The sequence below is a fragment of the Thalassophryne amazonica genome, chromosome 8, assembly GCF_902500255.1.
Source record: "Thalassophryne amazonica chromosome 8, fThaAma1.1, whole genome shotgun sequence".
NCBI classification, from domain to species: domain Eukaryota; kingdom Metazoa; phylum Chordata; class Actinopteri; order Batrachoidiformes; family Batrachoididae; genus Thalassophryne; species Thalassophryne amazonica.
Window position 1 is genome coordinate 78,927,901 of NC_047110.1, and position 17,051 is coordinate 78,944,951.

Below are 17,051 nucleotides of genomic sequence, written 5' to 3' on the forward strand. Positions count from 1 at the left end.
CCAATGCGCCGCATATCCCCTGTCATCCTCTGATATCCGTAACCGACGGGTTGGCGCGGCTTGGCGGCAGACCGGGACAGCGTGCAAAACAGATATGAAGTGTGCCCAGCACGGCCACATCACGGTCGCAAATGGTATGTCGCGCATGCAGACAGAGTGGGCACGGATGAAGCGAGTGCATCACGGCCGCTGTGCCCCTCATGGGGGTGCCTCCGTGGTCGCCTTCGCTTCTGTTCCCTGTTATATCCGCTTTTCTTCCTCATGTATCCGCCCACCTTTGTTACGGACGCTCAGCTTTTGTCTCCTCATTTCATGTGCAAATCCTCCTAAATGCCAGTGGGACAGGGCCCTTAGTATTCTCTCTGTTTCCCTGTCGATTTACTGCTGATTAAGTCATACCTTAGGTGCAGTTATTTCTGGCTGACTGATTCTGCTCTTTTGCTCTCTATCCAAGGCACCGAGGAGACATCCTGGGCGCTGTACTGACCACGCGATGCCCTGGCTGAAGCTAATGCAGCAGCTGCATTGGACTTCCTTGCTGAGGGTGACCTCTCTGAGCCACTGCAGTCTGCTTTTGGAATGCAGTCTTCCATGAAGACAGCTTTTACTAAAGTGAAACTGACGAGGTAATGGATGGACATTGGCCTTGCACCCCAGGGTGCTCGACATAGCTCATGATGCCCTGTGTACAGTGCCAATGACTGTGCACTAACCTCAATAATGCGCTTTGTTTTTGATTCTATTCTGGGTTTTCCCTAAAAGGGTAATTCTGGGGTTAACCTACATCCACACAGCAAGGTGTGTGGAAACTGGCCTAAGTACTTTGGAGGAGCAGTGGAATGAACAAAAGAATGAAGCAAGAAAGAAAGAAACAAACATTTGTAAAAAAAATTATAGCATGATGTAAAGAAAAACACTTCTCCTTTTTTTATGCAAAAGATACAATCAGATATAATCTGTTTGCCAAGAGCCTCTGCATCCCTTATTTCTCTCTTTTATGCAGTAACAGGATCAGACTGTAATTAAAATGAAATATACGGTTGTAAAGTTTTAAGAAAGAAGGTTCAAAACAATAAAAGGTTGAACCGAGCTTGGAAAATCAGTCACCGAAACAGTGACAACCCAAATCGCCTGCAGTCTTATGGAGAAAGAAAATCAAAGACACGGTGTTATCTAAATAGAAATAACTTACTTTTGTTTATGGAAAATACAGGGGTGAGTCTTCCTTGAAAGTAACAGAGACCTCCAGACTGAATATGAGTGTGTGCAAGGAAAGTAGTATGTCTAAATATGAATACAAAATGAAACGCTTTCCATGTCAATAGGTCTTGGCTTCCTTTTAGAATAAATATATAAATGGTATTTGGTGGTTCAGGGTCCCAGTGAGTTCTTCCTTGTCTCACTTCTCTCAGACTTTTGTTTTTGGCACGGATGCTTGGATGCTCTCAGTGAATGAGTGCTGCAATCTCCACTGCAGGTCCCATCATGAAATTAACTAATTATTCGTGACAGTGGAAGTGCAACATAGGGATCGTACAAACTGCTTTAGATTTGAAGTGTTGGGGGGGATACAGTTCAGCAGAAAGAAACAGCAACCTCCAGTGCTGAAGAATGAACCTAATGTGGGAGTGTCAAATCCTGCAGTTCCCAGAATGACCACTTGAGGCTTGCTCTGAAAGTGAGTCAGTTTTCATAGATGCCTATGGTAAAATTACCATCTATGGGGACAGAAAAGATTGAAGCGTTTGTGGTGTCTATAGCTAATTTCCCTGTTCATTACAACTTTATTTGTGGTTTTATATAACTCATGGGTCCAAGCTATTTTCAGCAATGAAGTTATGAATAGTTAAAGGTGTGGTTGCACTGAGTGACGGCTAGTGTGCACTCACCTGTGTTAGTGCTTTCTGAGCATTTTATTATAAATACTTGAGATAATATAGCTTGCTGTGTAGTTAATTGTATTAGCAGACCATCTAAAAAGCACGTGTGCCAGTATTTCCATTGCGTTACATTACTATTATTAGCTCTGTGATATTAGCTACACTGATGACGCCACGGTTACTGAGACAATGGTCACAGATTTAATATCTGCACCCAATGAAACCATAATGAAAATATGAATTAATCAAACACCCGAACCAAGCTACATATCCTGTTAGTCTTAACTAGTTACTATAAGACAGGTGGGTGGTGTTACTGCCATAAGTTTGGTTTATGTATTTTATTTTGTATTATGCATATTTTACATGGCATTAGGACTTTTATTTTGAAAAGTCCCAGGTAGGAACTATTGTTTGTTTTGTTGGTTCCACTGGTGCACCTAATTGAGATGCATGCTCATGGTGAGAAGTAAGCATGGCAAGTCACGGCAAGAAAGGCCAATTTAAGTTGAACTAAACTTGGAAAGTGTATAAATATATAAATAAGACCTCATTTCTGCATCAGGGATTGGGTCAGATAGCGACCTCTTTTTTGACATTAAGAAGAGGCAGAAGTGATAAGTGGGTTTAGGCTTTATTTGTCCCACCCAGGTCATGCTAGTCCACACTCCCACCAGTTCTCTGAAAGTGCATGTCTTTGAAAGTGGGAGGAAACCAGATCACCTGGAGAGAACCCACACAAACACGGGGAGAAAATACAAACTCCACACAGAAACGACCAAGTTGAAGGATAACCTGGGACCTTCTCGCTGTGCTGACCATGCGATGCCCTGACTGAAGCTAACGCAGCAGCCCCATTGGACCACCTTGCTGAGGGTGACCTCTCTGAGCCACTGACCAGCCTGTCTGGCACCAGCAACCTGCCAACATTTGGTTCCCAGGGCTGATGATGTGATCCGGCTGTGATGGAGGGCATTAAGACAAAACAGTTGTTCAGTGTGGCTTATTACTCTCTTTATAATGGAGTCCTGAAGCATCTGCAGTTAAGTCTTAATGAAAGACTTCCTGGTTGGACTCTGCCACCAGGTTGTTGGTGCCAGTCACTCTACTGCATGTGACGAAGGGTTTGTCCAGAAAAAATGCCATCTACGGTAAAGAAATGGTAGAATCCAGCCAAACCTGAGCAGATTCATTCCAAACTCTTCAGAAATACCCATCCAAGGGTATGACTAATGAAGGATGGCATGCAGAATTCTCCTTACTTTGAGCAGAATGACGCTTGTGAATAAGAGCAATGATTGTTTTAGTTTCCAATGGAGGATCTGAACATCTCAGTGCCACTGTCAAATATTTTTAGAACCCATTCCACCCTTTGTGCAATGCTTCTCACAAGGCTTTAGTATAAACTACCAATTCCAATTCCTAAAAAAACAAACAAACAAAACCCACCTCCGTCTAGTTCCATTAATTTTCCTGGAAGTCAGGAAAAAAAGAATAACAAGAATAAAGCAAGGATGAGACATTAGTTTGGGTGGCTGGCTGAACTGGTACAGTAGCAAACTGTGAGTCAGACTGGAAAGTGAGGAAACATTTGAAGAATGGATGACGATGTGGTGCGAGTGATTCACGACTTGTGTGGTAAACCTCTCAGAGAAGGGCAATGCCACTGGCCCTGTAAAAAAAATCCTCTGTTATTTCATATTTCCAAGCACTAAGTGTTTTAATTGCTGCACCAAGACTCACAAAAGCCTCATCGGTGAAACAGGTGTGTAATAGCAGCACGGTGTGGTAGAAGAGAACAGATGACACTCGGCAGTCACTCGAACTTCTTGAACTCATCTCTCTCATCTTACCAAGCGCTCTTCCTTCTTTGCCTTCTTTGTTCCGTCTCTGCCCTCCCACTACAGTTCTGTTTTCCATATTAACCCCTCCCTCTTCCCGTGTCCGCCCCCCCCTTCTCTCTTCTTTTTGTTTGGTGCTCTCCAGCACTTTAGCTCCGTCTCTCTTTGGAGACAGACTCTTTAACAAGCCTGCCCCAGTGGGCAGTAGACAGAAAGGGGAGGCTATTTTTAGATTGCACACAGATTAAAAGTGGAACGTTTTTCTTCATGCTTGTAAAGCGCGCTCTCTCCGTCTTTCAGTCTGTAATGGAGTTCAGCATCTCCGTGGGGGTTCTCATGTTACCTCCCCCACAAATACCCTTCGCTTCCCCTGCGCCAGACTCATCAAACCCCCACCACCACCGCCACCGCCGCCACACTCATCCTTCCCAAACACTGACATCATCTGACAGAATGAACTCCTTCCTCTGCCTCTGGGGGCTGATCTGTTCGGTCTGTACAGCATGAAATGGGTGAGTCTCAGCTCTTAACACAAATCACAGGCGGGAGGAAAAAACTAGCTGTCAGAAAATACACATCTGCTGCAGCAAAACAAGCGCAATAGATCACTGCAACCTCGGCGTAGTTCTCCTCATATGACCTTTTCCTCAGCGGTACGCTTCCAGCCCCCACGCTCCACTGCATTAGACTGGAGGCGGCTTTTACATACACACATACGTATAAAGCCGCGTTAAAAGAATCAATCACGCGACACAACTGCATTAGGTATAATTAAAGTTTTATCCAAGAGTCGGGGAAGTGACGGGTACGCTGACGTCAGCGCTTTCCTGTCTTGGAACAAAACCAAAGTCTGACATTTTCTTCCTGTCTCCGTACACACACACACACACACACACACACACACACACACACACACACACACACACACACACACACACACACACACACACACACACACACACACACACACACACACACACACACACACAGAAATTTCCCCACCATGTGGTTTGCCTCAGTACTGGTGAAGGAGACATGGCTCTCTGGGTTTTCCTAGTCCTCCATGCACTGACCCAGGCCTTTATCTAAGCTCCTGCTGCATCCATTGAACTGATGTGTTTCTTTGAAAATGATCTCTTTTAAGTTGTGCATCATTTTCTTCAGTTTAATTTGACGAAACAACCCCTTGAAGAGTGGCTGATATTGTGTGGGAGGTGGCAGAGTCCAAGCAGGAAATCTTTCATTAAGACTTAACTACAGATGCTTCAGGACTCCATTATAAAGAGAGTAATAAGGCACACTGAACAACTGTTTTGTCTTAATGCCCTCCATCACAGCCGGATCACATCAGCAGCCCTGGGAACCAGCAGACAATAAATTGTAGAACTTGTAGGTTTCTGACTTACAGCTGTGTTTTGAAGTTGTTTGTGGTCAAATGTGGGACTCAAAGACTTTGTAAAGGTTAGCTGTCCCACTTTTCGATCATGAATTTTCTTTGTATCATTATAAAAGGAAGAAAAAAAACTGATGTGTGAAAGTGGCAGAGTTAACTGAAAATGAATTCTAATCAAGGAGCCCTCTGGTGTGTTACAGCACATCAAACTATTTCTAATTCTTCTTTTCAAATATATTTGATTGGTGCATTGGGATTTGGAGTCAATTACATGTAAATACATCCTACAACTTTACCAAAACACTGGCCGTCTCGCTCTTCCTTATCCAGCACTTCATCTCACTCACGGGAAAAACAATGCAAAACAAAATGTCAGCAGTAATGGTGAATATCTTCTATGAAATTCAACAGAGGAGGCCAAGTGTTATTTCATATGCAGCGTGCATGTGACAGCCTCTGGTTGAATGAAGAGGCTTACGGCAGCTCTGGCTCGGCTCCACTGTTTGTTCTAGTTAGAGGGAAACCTGATCGTAATACCCCTGCTCTGCCCAACCTCTTACTCCCATCATGCTTCCCTCTGCGTCTGTCACCCTGAGTGATGGAGGTGGCTGCACCAAAGTAGGTTTCTACCATGTCATAGAGCTATTAGGAGTTAAAAAAAAACTCCAATGAAGTTCCTTTCCCTTGACTGCCAAAGAATGGGTATTTATGTTTGTATTTGGAGACAAGAGAGAAAGAATGATGGAGGTAAAAACTGAAGCAGTGAGAGTAAAAAATGATAACATCAGTGCTCTGTGGTGATACAACACTCAGGGGATTCGCGATATGCCATTAGATGTCCCTTACCAAAAAATAGTACTGATAAGTATATAAAAAGTAAACTGGAAGTATACTTGCATGTACTACTTTTTGGTAAGGGGTGAGCTTGTGTCTACAATGCAAACTCAGACGTGCCCAGGCTGAGAAAATAAATGCACCAAAGAGAAAGACAGGCTTAAAAGTCTGTGGGACAATCAGGCCATTAAGCTTCCATTTGACAGAAGACATCTGAGAGTTGATGGTTTCACCTTTCAAAACTGCTGCAGGACAGGCGTTTGTGCTGGAAGGCTGTAGAGCAGTCATGTTATTAGCATACCTGCAGCTTCACCTCTTCCAGAAGACATTCATTTCACATGACGTCTCGGCAGCAATAAGCAAAAGTATTTCTTCAGTAAATGTGAATATTTTTAAAGGAACATTCTCGTCTTAGAGTCCTAATAAGGCATGCTGACAGTTACCAATGTGACATGGAGCCAAACAGCATGACTGTTGCTGAAGAACTGTAGTTGTAGTTTACTTATAATCAAGACTAATGTGCATGAATCAACATTTCTGCAAATGCACCACACTCTAAAAACATTAACCACTGTCTCAATGAGAAAAAGTGATGTAACAATTTGCATAGATTTTTTTTAATTTTTTTTTTTATTTCAACTTAACTAAAGTTATTTCAACTTAACTAGAGAAGTCTGTGACATTAACTCACTTGAAAGTTTAAATAACTAAGTTGAAATACCTTTTAAAAATCTATGCAAATTGTTACATCAATTTTTTTCATTGAGAGAGCAGTTCCTTTTTTAGAGTACAGTGCTACCCAGAAGGATATTTTTCTTCCCTTGTCTAGTGTGTAAAGATGCTCCTGAAGACTAGTAACATGGTAAATGAAACTGTTTATGTTAAAACAGGTAAATGATACTAAACCACAAGACCATGACTGGAATTTAATGAAAAGCAGACAAGCAATAAATAGTGAATGTAAATTATAATAAAAAAGATACTAATTATGCACATGTATAAACCATGTAAGAAAGACTAGTGGTTTTTAACCCCCCTCTCAGTGTGTACTACTCTAGTATGAGTCTCATATCTTGCAGAATATATACAAATTTTAATAGTGCTCCTCATGAAATGGTGCTCCAGCTCTTTACCCTTGCATGGATATTAGAGGAGGCTTGAGGTTATGTACAACTGGTCCACATGTGTTTTGTGGCCTTGGACAAGGGATGACCAGGTCCCCTGAGCTGTCCTGTGAGGTACTAGGATTGCTACAACGCACAATTCAGTCTCTATACGTCCAAAGTAGGAGCAACATCCACATTCTTGCCCTCACATCAGACCTGTTCTCTGTGGGTGTTTGACTCAGCCAGGGCTGTTATGGTACAAACTTCCTAGGTCTGCATAAACACACTAATGACACCCTTGTTAGCCCACTGTGCATGAAACACTCCCATAAACTGTGAATGCATCTGCCTCCATAGTATGCTATCTGTATCTATTGTATTTACTTGCTGGGATACTGTGACGCAAAGGGAGAGGTTCTGTTAGTTTAGTCCAGCTGCACAAGCCCACTCACACGATTCAGCTCAAGATGGACATCTTTAAGAGTTTGTACAGTAAAAGCTAGTCACCTACAGTCTTTTGTCAAAGCGCTATCATGAAGTATGAAACTGATATCACCTGGATTATATCTGTTTTGTCGAACATGCTGCTAAACAGGACTGAGCGCAATTTGGGCACAATTCACTTTTTGCAGTTCACCACACTGGGTATTCTGTTTAGGATACTTACTTTAAATTTAACTTATTTCAGTTATGTTTAACTTATTGTGCATTTTATGTGTATATATTCTGCACATCTTTTACTTTTCTTTACTTTCATGCCTTCACCAGGCCTTGAGTATGGAATTTTGTTCCTTTCATGTATTACATGCTTGGAATGACAATAAATTAATCTTGACCTTGATGATAATTTACACTCGAGCCAGATTTATGCAGGCTTAATATTTACCAAAATAAATTAAAAAAATGTGCATGTGATTTCCTTCAAAGAAAATTATATTTAAAAAGGAAGTCCTTGTTGTGAGAATGTGTGTACCTTATGGCTGCTTCACACCATCTGTACACATAGTTTGCTTGTGGGATCTGAATGTGATATGAAAATGTGCAATACAAAGGCATCGGGCTGAATATAATGCTCAACAGCATTACTTTTGTTCTATTGTGCTTTTTCGGTGACCGGTCACTGGAACAGACACACAAGTGTCACTATGTAAACAGCTGAAGAATAGCTTAACATTTCAGATTTTTTTGAAAACGTGGAGATCAGGTTTGCACATGTTTGCAAAGTTCCACAAAGATGGAGATGCACACTACAGAAACATTCATATGCAGAACTTTATAAATTCTTTCAAAACATTATATAGGTTAACAGGAGGTTAACAATGACTGCCTCACACGGTACTATTGTCTAGCAGGGTGTCGGTAGAAACTATGCTACTGTTGGGCAAAGAAGAAATAGAGAATTTTGAATGTTGGCAGGATGGCTGATAAAGGAAGAGAGCTACCTGATATGAGAGAGAGGTGAAAGGTAAACATACAAGAGACCAAGTCGAAGGAAGGTCTCAGGAGCATCTGATGTGGGTTTAAAAAATGTTCCACCATGGTGTGGATGAGGAAATAGTGTTTAGGAAATGTTGAAGGAAAAGTATATTAAGAGTGTGGTAGAGTTGAAACAACTGACAGAGTGATGTTGAATGTCATCAGCACATATGTCCTGCAAACAGGGTGTAAGATGGAGAAGAAAGACTTCTGGACTGAGTTAGATGAGGTGGTACACTCAAAAAAAAAGGAACAGTTGTCTCAGCGAGAAAAACTGATGTAACAATTTGCATAGATCTTTTTAAAAGTTATTTCAACTTAGTTATTTCAACTTTCAACCGAGTTAATGCCACAAGATGTCTCTAGTCAAGTTGAAATAACTTTATTTAAGTTGAAATAACTTTAAATCTATGCAAATTGTTACATCACTTTTTATCATTGACACAGCAGTTCATTTTTTAGAGTGTAGAGAGTGTACCCAAGGAATAAAGATTGGTGATTGTAGCAGATACAGTTCCCTCCAAAAGTATTGGAACACTTGGTATTTCACACATTTTAATTTGTTTATGCCATTTCAAATACATAAATTTCTAAAATTATCTTCCTTAAACTCAAACTCAAAGCCAATCTCTACAACCTGATATAACCTGATTCATTAAAAATATAAAAGCCAAGATGATGGGTTGCATAAGTAATGACAATCTTTGTATAATACCTGTAAATAATCAGTTTAATTGCCAGTTTTATTCAGACAAATCAGGGGATGGATACATGAACATTTCCAAGTCACTGAATATGTCTTGGACTTTATTTATATCAATTATGAAGAAATACAAACCGTATGGCACGTCACGGTAAATCTGTGTGGAGTAGACAGTTCTCAAAAACTGAGTGACTGTGCAAGAAGGAGAAGAGTGAGGAAAACCACCAAGACACCCAGACAACCCAGAAGACGTTAGAGGCTTCTCTGGGTGTGATTGGAGAAATTGTGCATACTGCATGTTTTGTATTTTGTATCCTGTTATACAGCTTCATGATGAAGTGGTGTAGAGGAGGATTTGAAAGTTCAGCTGCAATTTGCCAGAAGGTACGTCTGAGATGCAAGCCTAGATTTAACATTTTGGTGAAAGTAAGGTTTTTTGGTTTGTAAGAAAACCTTGGGAAAAAAACCTAACAACAAAATGGCAATATTTAGCATCTTACCTATCTGTTGCCATGACTATTGAAATTGCAGTTATTGCAAGAGTCTCACTGGGATGACAGGTGTCAAATCCCAGCAGTCACATTCCATCCCTCAATGGAAACACTGTCATTTTGCTATTGTGTTTTGTCAGCATTCTTAAAATAGTACTTAACTTTTATGCAAATCTGTCATGGAAGCCCAGCAACTATTAAAGGGGAAAAGGAGTTGTACCAATTGGCTAGGTAGAGGGACTGAGGTGGAACTGAGCCAACCTGGAGGTACCAGAGCTGGAGATGCTGTGATTATCTTTAAGGGTGACAAGGTTGTCCAGCATTAGCAATGATCATATCAGAGGGACTGTGCAGGTGATATGGATTCTAAACAAAGTTAGAGAGGTGAGATTGAGAAATGTCAGAGATTTGTAGACGAGATACTCCGGGTATATCAGGAGATGGATGCTGAGGATGGAGCCACCCAGTAAAAGGAGAAGAGGAACACCCAAGAAAAGGTTTATGGATGTAATGTAGAGCATGCAGGTGATTGGTGTGATAGGAGAAGATGTAAAGGACAGACTGAAGTGAAGATGGATGAGTTGCTGTGGTGACCCCAAACATGAGCCTCTAAAAGAAGGTGATTAATATGATTATTATTAATTAAAATCAGAGGAAAAGTGGCACAAAGAACGATAAGCCATAAAACAGTATAACTAGTAGTTATGCTACAGATTATGTGACATATACAGAACTAATATAGTTTAAACAAACTTGTGGGTTATTTCAGGCTTCAGTAGTTCTCCAGCAGCATATAGGACTTTTAGTCCCCCAGAGAACACAACAGACAAGAAGATACTGCCACAATCTCTGAGCTGCCACAATCTTAACCTCTCCCATCTGCGTCAGCAGCCACACATGGTTTGCATAACAAGCCCCTTTCTTCTCATCTGAAGTTTAGTGCTACATGCAAACAGAAATTAGATATACACTTCTGGATTGTGGCATAATCTTGAGGCGTGGGCACCAACCTTCTACTGCAAAGACAGAAGAAACAACAAGAGGAACCCCAAGGGACCATTTAAACAAGAACACATGGAGGTGTTTGCAGAAAAACACACACACATGCACACACACGCGTGCACGCATTCACATAGCCATGGTGTCAGCTGTGCACCATACTGTAAATTCCACATGGTAAAATGGGTTAAGGCAGAGTCAAATATACTCCATGTAACAAGATCAATAAAACATCAGGGATCTAAGATTCTCCTCTGGGGCTGAGTTTTTCTTGGATCAATACATTTCCTGTTTTTGTGATCAGTGCAAATTACGGCCTCACAGATGTTACTACCCACTGACAAGGAACACTAAACATAAAGAAAAGAATTGGACTTTTTTTCCCTTTTGGAGTTGCAACACATGTTTGAAATAGAGTAGCTTTTCTAAATATTAAAGCAAAGAAGAATCAGGAACACCAAAAAATAAAGAAACAAAGAAACAAAACTCCTGAATGAAAAAGTCAAAGGAACTAAAGTGAATTAAAGGTGCATTGTGGCCAGTACGACACTCCCTTCAAATGACAATGTTTAACTTTAATTTATACTGAAGTTCATCATTACTCCATCCAGTCGCGTCACTCTTCTGTAACTCCCGTTTCTCACAGTATAGCCACCTGTTTTAGGCCATATACTATAATTAATTTCTTTTGGCTTCTCCTTTTTTGCTCAGGGTCGCAGTGGATCAAGCACGTTTTCATGCCTGCCACAACTCCACCTTACATGGAGAAATGACACAGGTGATGTTGACCCGGGAACTTTCTGTTTTGGAAGCAAGTGTTATGTGCCGACGCGGGTTGAGGAGCGGACCTGCGTCTGACTGAACCCAGCGCTAAATAACCAGAAACGGTTCCAAAAAACAAAACAATTTTATTATCCCCCTCTTGTGCAATACCGGTGTACAACATAAAGTGCGTTTGTCTGGCGGAGTGAAGGACGGCGCTCTCCCAGCACCCAAAGGGATCGAAGCCCGGCGCTTCTGGACTCACATCACTGCCAAACACCCCCCAGGTGGACACGACAAACTGACTCTGTGAAGGATAGAAGAGGTGAGGTAAGTCAACAGCTACAACTAACATCCTTCACAGGCACACACTATCAGCAACACATTCAGGTCTGAATTTATGCTTTATGTAAATGAGCAGCTTCTCACAACAGGTGGAGGATCATGAGTCCGCACGCCACGGCCGTGAGAAGCGAGCTGCACAATTCTCATCAATGTTCAAATATACTGCGTAACAAAATACCAAATTACTATTAACACTTATTCAGACATCAATCACCTCTGATGTGTGCTGACAGCATGTGGCCCTCACCCGTCCTCCTTCACAGGCACGATGTGTCAAACCCAGGCGCGGTCCTCAGCGTCTCACAAACGAACGTCACAAGGTCGAGTTCCCGGCAATTCTGCTTGAATCACTCATGACTTAAATGCAGAACGCCATCTCATTATCTGCTTCAGCTGAAAGTCTTTAAGTTTGCACGAGAGCATCATCCACAGGTGCTGCAAATCATGCTGATGAGGGTGAAGGACTCTTCTGCCAGCACCTTCTCCACAGACAAAAACCAGTTTGCATACCACCTGGAGAGCAAAGAAAAGAAAACAACACAAAACATCCAGCCAAACCCCCCAACACACAAAAGTACCCCCCATCAACGGAAGCCTCCCGGCGACCGAACAAACCAGGCCCGAGAACAGCACCCCCCTCTGGGGTCCATAACAGCAAGCAGACGGCGTAACGCTCCCAAGGTCCATAGCAGACAGCAGGACAGGGCACCGGGCTGGAAGGCCGGCTGGCATCACAAAACCCCAAAAAAGTCCCATATACAACCCCAACATACAAGGAAAACACAAAACCCACCCAAAACCTCCCCAGGGGACCGTCCCATCCACCCCGGGAAGAAAAGAAAAACTCCCAAATGCAAAAACCAACACAGCCCCAACAACACAATACAAACACAATTCACAAAGAAAAATAACAAACAACCCCCCCAGCATGACTTGCAGAGTCCAAACACCCCCCAGAGACCTTTACCGCCAGTTCCAGGAGAAACAGCCAAAGCCGGAATCCCACAGAGGTCCCCAGGTACACATGGAGCAACAGTGCCCCCCAGAGGACCGTACCATCAACCCCAGGAGGCACCCTCCCCACAACCCAGGAACCCCAGACCCGGCCACACTTGGCTAGTCGGCCCCACAAGCCAATTCCCCCCCAGAGGACCGTCCCATCAACCCTGGAGGTGGAACCTGGAAGAAAACACAAGAAACCCAAAAATCCAACCCCCGGCGGACTTCATTAAACTACCCCGGGGGCAAATAAAACAACCGACAAACCCTGTTACCTCCCCCAGCACCCTGAAAGACCCCAGATCACTCCCAGAGCCCATCGTCGGCTCAATTTTGGCAAACGGCACAAAACTACCAAGCTGGGGAAGGAAACAGGAAAAACTAACCCGGTCCCAACCCCGAAGCGCAGCGGAAAACCGGAAATACATCCGGTGCCCCTACCCGACCATACCACCAGCCTATCGGGAGGGGCGGAACTACCGAAATGGCGAACGGCAACAGATCGGCCCACCCCTCCGACTGAGGTATGTTCCCGCTGCACCACACCCCGGTAACACCAATGACGAACGGTCAAAGGCCCACCGAGGCTGGAGTGGAACCGGGCCCTAACCAAACCCCAAAAAAATGCCCCTGACAACCCCCCCCCCTAGGTGCAGAGGTCTTCTGAGAAACACTCAGCGTGACCAACCTGCACCACCCCATAACCCACAAGACGAACGGTCTTAGGGCGAGTGAAGTTGGGGTTAGGGAAACAGGGAAATAAAAAACAACAAAACAAAACGGCCCAATCCCAAACAGAAAATACCTAAATTCAAATAATAAAAACCAACGATTGGCTGAGTCCAGCCGAGCTCTGAACCGCCAGTCGTTCACTCCACCAGAACCGCCTCTAAATCCCCAAACAATTTATAACCCCTTACAAAAAAACAAAAACAGCCCAAATAATTTTTTTTTTGTGTCCACTATTATGCCTGTCCCAGAACACCTGGAGATACGTCATCACTATTTTTCTTGACGCTTATGTGACGGGGCAATATGGCGGCTTCAGCTCGTCCGAGCTGCATGGACTCATCCGCAAGAGGAGCCAGAGGTCCCGTCGGAGGAGTCTCAGTGGGGCGAAGAAGAGGCAGCCCAGATCTGTGTCGGGGAAAGCCCCGAGATGAAAAGACCCGCTCTGATGTCCGCCCTCTCTCGCGTCCACGCTCCTTTATCCGATCATCTAGACGAATAACCAAAGATATTAGCTCATCTAAATCTTTTGGTTCGTCACGGACTGCTAGCTCGTCTTTTAATGAATCGTTTAAACCATCCACAAACACTCCTCTTAAAGCTGCGGCATTCCAACTGGACTGAGCAGAAAAAATTTGGAAATCCACAGAATAATCCGCCGCACTCCGCCTCCCCTGCCTGAGATTCAGCAACCGTTGGGCAACGGCGTCACCTCGGAGCAACTTCGTCACATATGAGACACGGCTACCATCAGAAGAGAAGGAAGCCGGTCGCTGAGCAAAAACCAGAGAACACTGCATCAAAAACAGAGCACAGGCTTCTACGTTTCCCGCATAAGGCTCCGGATGACAAGTAATTGGTTCGGAAGCCGAATCTCTGGGTGACGGAGTTATCTGCACCGGTATCGATGGTGCAGCAGCTGGAGCAGCAGGAAGCGGAACGGCTTGCGCTGCTAGCTCCGTAACGCGGGCATCTGTTTGTTTAATTTGGTTTGCGAGATGCTGTAATTGCTCCCATATTTTCTCCAAGTGTTCTTGAACTCTTTCGGCAAATGGAACCGCTTCTGCCGCTGGGTCCATTTTAGAATGGCCGGGAACTACTGTTTTGTGCCGACGTGGGTTGAGGAGCGGACCTGCGTCTGACTGAACCCAGCGCTAAATAACCAGAAAGCGGTTCCAAAAAACAAAACAATTTTATTATCCCCCTCTTGTGCAATACTCGGTGTACAACATAAAAGTGCGTTTGTCTGGCGGAGTGAAGGACGGCGCGCTCTCCAGCGCCCAAAGGGATCGAAGCCCGGCGCTTCTGGACTCACATTCACCGCCAAACACCCCCCAGGTGGACACGACAAACTGACTCTGTGAAGGATAGAAGAGGTGAGGTAAGTCAACAGCTACAACTAACATCCTTCACAGGCACACACTATCAGCAACACATTCAGGTCTGAATTTAAGCTTTATGTAAATGAGCAGCTTCTCACAACAGGTGGAGGATCATCAGTCCGCACGCCACGGCCGTGAGAAGCGAGCTGCACAATTCTCATCAATGTTCAAATATACTGCGTAACAAAATACCAAATTACTATTAACACTTATTCAGACAATCAATCACCTCTGATGTGTGCTGACAGCATGTGTCCCTCACCCGTCCTCCTTCACAGGCACGATGTGTCAAACCCAGGCGCGGTCCTCAGCGTCTCACAAACGAACGTCACAAGGTCGAGTTCCCGGCAATTCTGCTTGAATCACTCATGGCTTAAATGCAGAAGGCCATCTCATTATTTGCTTCAGCTGAAAGTCTTTAGGTTTGCACGAGAGCATCATCCACAGGTGCTGCAAATCATGCTGATGAGGGTGAAGGACTCTTCTGCCAGCACCTTCTCCACAGACAAAAACCAGTTTGCATACCACCTGGAGAGCAAAAAGAAAACAACACAAAAACATCCAGCCAAACCCCCCAACACACAACAGCAAGGTTCCAAATCTTTATAGTGTAAAAAGTATTAAATCACCACACATTGAGGATGTTCACTCAGCTTTCTTTCCTTTTTAAAAGGTTTTATTGAGAATTTTCAACAATTTAACACCAGTTTCTATTGCTATGATACTATATATCTTGTTTAATAATCTTAATTCTCCAGTTTTCTCATTTCACAGCAAATAAACAAATCACAGCTATGACACCACGTTTGTTGGACATGTCCTTGGGTTGACATGTTTTCCTGAAGAAAAGCTTTAACACTTTAACACCAACAGATTTAATACTTTTAAATATGTTGCAAGATATATTATCTTCCTGACCTATGCCTTCATTATCACCAAATCATTTTTTTAAATATATAAGATGAGAAATTTGCTGATTTTCCTCCAGGCAATCATCTTTATACAATATGTTCCATTAGTACAACACCAGACAAAAGTTCCAGTAACATATTCCTGGCCAGTGCAGATTTATCATTCACCACTGAATATCACTTTCATCCTGCTATCCACACTCCAGGAGTGATTCATTTTCTGTGACTGTAATCTTTCATTATTCTGCTTAGGGGTTATTGCTGCTTCCCGTTTGGTCTTACTATAAATAAATCCAATTTCATTCAGACAATTTTTAACTGTGTTGTCAACACACAGTGATGGCTATAAATGCCCAGTGACTTATCATTTTTTGAACATTTTTATTGTCAAAATTCAAATATTTGAGTTTTCTATCCAATGTATTTTGCCAAACTACCTGTTAGTTTTGTTATGGTTGGAGTTTTACAATTTTTTTCCCCAATGTTTCAATTGGCAACTTTCATGTTTCCTTTCAATAAGCCAAGTTCAGCAGCTTATTATAGGCACTCTCTTTTAAGTGCAGACTAATTACTATTTTAGACTTGGGCCGGTATTTGTTTTAGAAATGTAAACTACAAGGTGATTCCATTATTTTTTCCTCAACCTTGAGTGAGTCCTTATTTTTGTCTCTTGTTGATCTGGAAAACAATATGCTATTAATTTAAATAATCCTATTTACTGTGAGGTGTGTTTCACAAAACCAGCATGTTCTACTGTTGACAACAAACTATTTTGCATCATAATTGTAATTCTATTTTTCATTTGCTGCAAATTAAGAAAACTGGGTGAACATCCTCGACATATTCTAAGGGATTAAATTCTACAATGCATCCAGAAAGTATTCACAGTGCTTCACTCTTTCCACATTTTGTTATGTTACAGCCTTAATCTAAAATGAATGAAATTCATTTGTTCCCTCAAAATTCTACGCACAATACCCCATAACGACAACATGAACGTTTTTTTTTAAGATTTTAAAAATTCATAAAAAAAAAAAAAAAAAAAAAAAAAAAGAAATCACATATACGTAAGTATTCACAGCCTTTGTCATGAAGTTTAAAATTGAGCTCAGGTGCATCCTGTTTCCACTGATCATTCTTGAGATGTTTCTACAGCTTAATTGGAGTCCACCTGGTGTAAATTCAGCTGATTGGACATGA

The 17,051-nt window shown here is 42.6% G+C and overlaps 1 protein-coding gene across 2 annotated transcripts in view; it reads right to left on the reverse strand.

Annotated features, from left to right (window-relative positions):
* The window catches only part of LOC117515972 (zinc finger protein 469), a 158,265-nt gene that overhangs the window by 59,486 nt on the left and 81,728 nt on the right, over window positions 1–17,051 (reverse strand). The window lies entirely within an intron of this gene.